Source organism: Ipomoea nil, unplaced genomic scaffold, assembly GCF_001879475.1.
Source record: "Ipomoea nil cultivar Tokyo-kokei standard unplaced genomic scaffold, Asagao_1.1 scaffold2338, whole genome shotgun sequence".
Classification (NCBI taxonomy): domain Eukaryota; kingdom Viridiplantae; phylum Streptophyta; class Magnoliopsida; order Solanales; family Convolvulaceae; genus Ipomoea; species Ipomoea nil.
The window spans coordinates 1,056,459-1,064,142 of NW_017618766.1; the positions used below are offsets into that span (position 1 = coordinate 1,056,459).

At 34.9% G+C, this 7,684-nt stretch overlaps 1 non-coding gene across 1 annotated transcript; it reads right to left on the reverse strand.

The window, feature by feature from the left end:
- Positions 1–7,264: 7,264 nt before the first annotated feature.
- On the reverse strand, positions 7,265–7,340 carry TRNAF-GAA. Its single transcript has one exon. It is a non-coding gene; the product is annotated as a tRNA-Phe (tRNA).
- Positions 7,341–7,684: the final 344 nt, after the last annotated feature.

Consider the following 7,684-nt stretch of genomic DNA (forward strand, 5'->3'; position numbering starts at 1 on the left):
GCTAATAAGTTCAACATGATGATTGAAATTCTTGGTTATAGAATTTGCAAGAAATAAATATTTATTGACAAGGAACCTATAAAGGGGGTTCTGGTATAATCAATTGAATATTTTATTTCACCAGTTCATTAATAGAATATTAAAATTCTATCTATCATCATGTTCGGGTGGCTAAGTGGATGGGATTAAAAGGAATTTTGATATACTTGAATAAAACCATTAATTATGGTTTAGTATATTTAATAGAAATTTCCATCCTGGAAAGATATTCTAATGTCAGTTGAATGTCTAATCATGAAACTTGTTCCTTAATTAGTAGATGGATATTTCTGCGTGGAGGATGTGTTGTTTTATGGGTTTCTAAAAGTAAAGTTGCCTTTTCAACTACGGCATCTGAATTTCTTACGTTGGCTTTGACATGCAAGAAGTTGATTGGCTATGGAATTTAATTATTTAGATTCGGGTTTAGCCAAAACCGATGTCACCAGTTTAGTACATTATGACAGCGCTACTACACTGGCCATATCATATAAACAAGTGTTTATAATGGCAAGTGAAGGCACATGGGCTTGAGACTTAGCTATGTGGGAAATCCTAGGTAATAGTGTTATAGCACTGGAATTGGTACAATCTCGATTTTAACGGATCCGTTTGCAGAAGTCTTTGCAAGGGACATGGTTCTAAAGACATCGGAAGGGATATGGAAAGCCTAATTATTTAATTGCAAGTGAAGGAAATATCAACTCATGTCTAAGTTATTATGTTAGACCTTGAGTTCAATGTAGATGAGTACTTCATTTTGTGATAGCAAGCATCAAAAGTTTAAATTAAAAATTATATCCCAAGAAAAAGTGATGCTTGGTTCTGTATTGTTGTAGGGATGAGTTTTTACTCTTAACTGATCTTTTGAAAAAATGCAAGGTGCAGTGCGTGAGATAAAAGATTAGCCTCTGTGAGCATGAAGTGTGGCCGCTTCAAACAAGTTTGGGCTTTACTTGGTATGTGCTCATTAATGGATACGGACACATGGCCATAATAGTGTCAAGTTACAGTGAGTTGTAATGACTGTAAAACTTGTGTGTGTTATATCTACGTTTCTTCAAAGAGACTAAGTGATTCAAGGTTCGTCCATCACTGCAATCCGAATTAATGTAACGCATATAACACTATGTGAAAGTTCAATCTCTAAGACACTTTCATTTATGCATGAGTTTTGGATTTATCTTGGTACAATATTAATCTTTACAATATAAATGGAGGAGGAATGTTGGAAATTTATATAGTAATGGAGATTAATGTTTCAGATGGACTACCATGAAAGCTTAAATAATATTTGGAGTTGCGGAGTTATGAATATTATTTTAGTTTCGTAGAGAGTAAATTGGGAAATATGAATATTGCATACGATTGGAACCGAATAGTACTCAGATTGATATGCACGATTCGTTTGTTTTAATGATTTGTTGGTGTTAACGAATCGTTGGTTGTTAACGAATCAATGCATTAATCAATTCGGTGGTATCGAATCGAAGCTTGACAAATTGGTGTACAATTCATTAATCACGAATTGATGCACAATTCGTTGAATACAAATTGTTGCATGATTCGGTAATTAACGAAGGATTCGGATTGTATAAATTCATTGCTTAACGAGTTGATGTCCTTTCGTTCATTTCGTTGGTTAAACAAAACAATGGATTCGTTTGAAGCATGCGTTATAACCTCTCAATTCGTTGGTATGGTTTTGGCTACATGTGACGTGGTGATGCTGCATGCGTGTGAAGTACAAATACACACACACACACTCGCGCCCGCGCGCGCGCACATACACACACACACACACACACACACACACACACACACACACACACACACACACACACACATATATATATATATATATATATATATATATATATATATATATATATATATATATATATATAGATATTGGATTATATTCAAATACAAATAGTATTTAAAATACAAACGTGTGGATTGATTAGAATCGTTAAATTTTGGAATTGGATGGATAAGATTGATTTAATTATTTTTGAAACTTTTAATTTACTGTGCGCCTGGTTTTATGTTAGTGAGGGTAATTTTGGGTTTTTACTATTGTTTTAATAGGATCTAATTCTAGGAATTCGATAACGCACATCGATTAGGATTCCTTTCATGATCTCTCTCTGTGTACCGTACGTTGGCTGAACACTCTCCCATGCCATTCCATTCGCCTTTTTCATCATCAGTGGACGATGGTCGTTGGTGGGGGCTGCAGTGGAGCCAAGCGCCGGGGACCACCAACTTAGGGTGTAGGTCGAGGTATTTGTTTTCCCCATTTTGTCATTTTTGATTTTTTTTTATTGTTTTTATCCTTTGTGTTGTTGTGACCATTTGTTGGGGGTGGTTATGCATGTGTGGTTTCATCTTAGGCGAGGTGTGTGTGTGTGTGTGTGCGTGGGGGGGGGGGGGGGGGGGGGAGTTCCCGTGTTTGCCACGATTTTGGGAATTTTGCCAGTTTAGGGTTTTCGTCTTTGGGATTCTGGTTTTTTTTTTCTTCTTCTTCCTTCAGTTGTTTTTTGTTGTGCTCTGGTTTGGGGGTCTTTTTCTCCAAATGGGTAGTGCATTTTGATGGTTTGTTTTGACGGTTTAGGGTTTTAGTCTTTGGGTTTTTGGTTTGTTTTTTTTTTTTTTTTTTCTTCAGTTATTTTTTGTTGTCCTCCGGTTAGGGGTTTTTTTTTCTCCAATTGGGTAGTGCATTTTGATGGTTTACTTTTTGTAGTTTATTTCTATTCGTTTTTTTTTATATAATAATTAGTTGATTCTGTGTTTATAATAGTAGTTAGTGTTGTGAAACTTGTGAACACTAATAGCCTCACGCTGGTGGCCATTTCTTTTACTGTCAACAACAATACTAAATTAGCAAATATTAAATCTATGCTTAACCAAATAATTCACCTAATCCGAACCTGTTAGTCACTTTTTTTTTTGGTAAGAAACCTGTTAGTCACTAATCCTTCTTTATTACTAATTTCAAGACATGCATCTTTTATAGGACAGATGCATTCTATGCATCATATATGCATATTTAAGTTTAGGAACTGAAACTGGTTCTCATGCATTCCTTGGTGGGTGCATTTGTTTGTGCGAATGTGTGCACTTTATGTTCTTCGAAAGTGCATGTTGGGGTTCAGATATGTGCAATCATGTTTTTTACTGAATTATATGTTTTTCTTTTGGGTTTTTTGTCATTTTTTTTCAGTGATTTCAGGTAAGAAGTCTAAGGTATCACATTCTGATGATAGTGATGATGATTTTGTTTCTCCACCTTTGACGTTCCTTGCAAGGCTCCAACAAGACCCGTTGTGGAATGCCCCCGACTATGAGCTTAGTGCCCATTTCAGCTACAATCTTTCCCCACTTCAATGTGGGTTTTTTGGCTGCCACACCCCTTTATAACCACATTGTACATTTTTGCTCACAGTTAGAGTTTGTTATATGCCCGTGTTCAGAATAATATTTTTTGGAGTGTTATTCTTTATTAGTTCCTTAGCTCTACACTTATCAAGTATTCCCATTTTTTAGGGTTGGATCTTAAGTGCTCAATGTTCAGTACGCGTGTGCTAATATCCCCGTGTGTGTCCTCGGGTTAATTTTTTTCATTTGCAGTTGATGTTTGTGTTTGCAAACTGTGTGCACACCGTATCTTTTTTATTTGCACACTATTCGTTAAACTGTGTGCAAGAGCATATGGAACTGTGTGCACCGAATAGAATTAAGGGCAAATAATGTGAGGTTTCAACCCGCGGTGGGACGTGTGTGCATACATGTGCAGATATTTATGCAGTGCAGCGATAATTCATTTAGTATATTCATTGTCCGGCATGCATTACGTCTGAACTTAGTGGGTGTGCACCGACTGAATCCCAGTTTTGCACACGTGTTTTCCCCTGTTTGACAGTGTGCACAATCTCGAGAAACTGTGTGCACTTCTTTTATAAACACGTGTGTGGTTTCCACATAAAAACAAACATAATTGGTGACCACATTTACATAAGACTTAAATTATCTCAATTTAAACTATTGCAAGTGTAATAATTATTAGTCGTCTGCACACAAGTATGCTCATGTATGCACGTGTGTTCATCTCTACTGGAACCCCTAGGTTAATTACCATTTATGAAAACCAATGCACATAACTACCTACGCTTATGCACACAGTATAATGTGGCGTTACATGTGTGCACAGATGGATATGAATGGGTGCACTACCGGTTACTGTGGTATGCCTCTTTCCTCTACGCATCTCACAATGTTGAATGGTGAAGCATCTCAGCCTCATTATTCCCGTTCTAGAGGTGCAAACTGGCTGGTCTCCCACATATCCTCCCTCCCCATTCTTCACCCCCATGTTTGTTTTTTCCATCCCCTTTTCCCTATATCACGGTAAATGAATAATTTATTTGTTAAAGTGTATACAATAACACATCGCAACAACGGTGATAAACAGTCTGAATTGCTTACCTGATTCCATCATTTTTTTGCTTCACTGTTGAACGTTTATCGCAGTCTGTTGTTAAAGCCTACATGAAACTCCAATAAACTAGCCGTGCACACACTAGAAAAACATAATGACACAGTACTATACAAGCATTTTCCGAACTTAGTGTGTTCTTCTGTAGAACTAGTGGTGCACACACCTAAAAACTAATGCGCACACACAGCACGCCATGCTTGTTCATAAAATATCAAAAGTCGTAGAATTCCGTTCGTCTAGGGTGTTTGTGTGGGGTGGTTTTCTGTTGTTGGGGGTTGCGGCATCTATTATGTCTTTTAATCCTACCATAATTATTTTTTTTTTGAAAGGAGTCCTACCATAATTGTTATTCTTTAATTTATGATGCATATCAGATTTTAATTCTTACCCGAAATTAGCCTAATTGCATATTGTCTTAACTGTGAGCATATATCCATTAATGTGTATCCAACTATTAGCTTAGACTTTTAGTTGAGATGGAGCACATGCTTCAATTTGGTATCAGAGCCAGACCAAAGGTCATGAGTTCGAATCTCAACACCACTCATAAGCGACTACGATTTACCGGTCCACGTGTTGGTTGGAATCCACCGTACACGTGAGGGGGCGTGTGAGCATATATCCATTAATGTGTATCCAACTATTAGCTTAGACTTTTAGTTGAGATGGAGCACATGCTTCAATTTTAACTGCCCCTCTAATCATTAATTAAGATTGTCTAATATTTTTATTCCCTTAAAATCAAATCCGTTAATCTACTCAAATCCTATGGCCCATATTTTTTCACACGTTTGTATTTTAAGGGGGTTTGCATGTGAATGCAGCCCTATATATATAATATATATTTTTTACTTTATAAATTCGCATGCAGTGCATGAACCTACGAAGGTATATATTTTATGAAAATAAGATTCAATTAATTATTATTATTTTCCATGATTAATATATCAGTTAAGATATATCTTTTTGGAAGTTAGAGTTTTAAACTTCTGTAAATTTCATGTAAACTCTCCTAACCGTCAAAATATTTTATATAAATATGTTGGAGGGACATCTAAAAGATACAGGAAAATCAACAGGTAATTGATGGAGGCAATCAACTTGGTGGAAACCAAGATATTTCATAGTTCTACAATTCTACGGGAAATTTTTAAATAAAGCAACTTGAAATTTTCATTCATCTTCTTGTATCCCATAAGATTAAATCTTGAACCTTGTTGATTTTATAGAGGTAGATTTAAAGCTTATAAGAAAGTGATTACACGCCTGAAGATATCAAATGATCCAGTTTTTATTCCCTGTTGTCTTCTGTATTTTGTTGTACCTCACATGTATTACAGAATACAAGCACTTTTTTCCAACACATATTAGTTGGCAAAACATTTTTTTTAATCGCTAACAAAATAAATTTGAGATAATGTGGATGGGAGCTTTAACCCAATCTCCAGAAGGGCTAAATGTGGGGGTCTCGCCAGAAACGAATGGAAAATTATACCGTGCACCAGGGCGCACAATATTGTGCGCCGTAGCCCTAAACGACGTCGTTTTGTACCTTTTCGCGTGTGTGCTGTTAACTCCTTAAAAAAATCATGTTTCGAATGTACAGAATTGTATAATAGAATACACAGAATTTTATACCTGAAAACGCCAAATTTTATAACTGAATACACATAATCTTTTTTGAAAGGATAATACACATAATCTAACATAATACATAATATGCATAAACTCTTAACATAATAGACATAAATTCTTAACATAATACACATAAACTCTTAACTCTAAAAAAAAAAAAAAAAAAAAAAAAAAAAAAAAAAAAAAAAAAAAAAAAAAAAACATCAATGTTTTGAATGTACAGAATTATATAATAGAATGCACAAAATTTTATAACTGAAAATACAGATTTTTATACCTGGAAAGTGGAAACACAAAATTTTATAACTGAAAATTCACATGTTTCGAATGTACATAATTATATAATAGAATGCACATAATTTTATACCTGAAATTAACAAAACAACGTTGTTTAGGGAGACGCGGGGTGCATATTGCTATGTACGCCATGGTGCACGGTATAACGATTGGAAACGAATGTGGTGATTGGTTGAAGGGATTCTCGTATGATGTGGGAGCGTGTTCAGCGGCAAATTATTGTATGGACCATGGTCCACACAGTGTTATGTGGACCATAACAAAAAATATATTTTTAATATACTAAATGTACATTATTTTTGTACTGAGTGTACATTATACAACATAATGTACACTCAGTACAAAAATAATGTACATCCTCTGAATACAATGTACATTATTTTTGTGCTGAGTGTACATTATTTTTGTACTGAATGTACATTATTTTAGTATATAAAATATGGTCCACACAACTTGTATGGACCATGGTCCACACAATAATGATTGGTGTTCAGCTGAAATGGCCGAAGCTTGGGCTTTGCTCAAAGGTGTCCAATTGGCAAAGTTGATTGGCAGCAAGCAAACGTGTTTTGAATGTGATTCTAAATGTATAGTGGATGCAATTAACCTGGGAACCAAAGTGAATAGCATGGCTAATATAATTGAAAAGAACTAATTCCCAATTTGATAAACAAATATATTATTTTAGATAAATAATAAAATATTTATGTTTTATATATATAAACAATAAACAATTAAAGCGCTAAATAATTAAACATTTTACCAATAATAATAATTAAATATTTAAGTATTTGCGGTGAGCGTGGATCAAACACGCGGCCGCCTTCAGATCTTCAGTCTGACGCTCTCCCAACTGAGCTATCCCCGCACTTGATTTTGCCTTTTTTTACATACAAAATCTTCCATTTTTATTTTCTAGTTGGGGTGCAAAGCTCCAATTCAGCTTCATCCTTATGCAACGCCGAAGAGATAATATCAAAGTCCCATACTAAAAATTGTTAAAATTAAAAAGAAGTCTTTAAAGTTGAGTATAGTATGATGATAAACGATTATATGTAACGCTGAAAAGTTAGCAATCTGTTTTTGTTTTGGATTTCAGACAAAGTGTTTGAATTATTGCCTCAAAGAGAGGCTTTCTTGATATGAATTTTTTTCACCGATCGGAATGTGTGGTTGGAATGTAAAGTGACTTCACTTTCCTACACACTATAT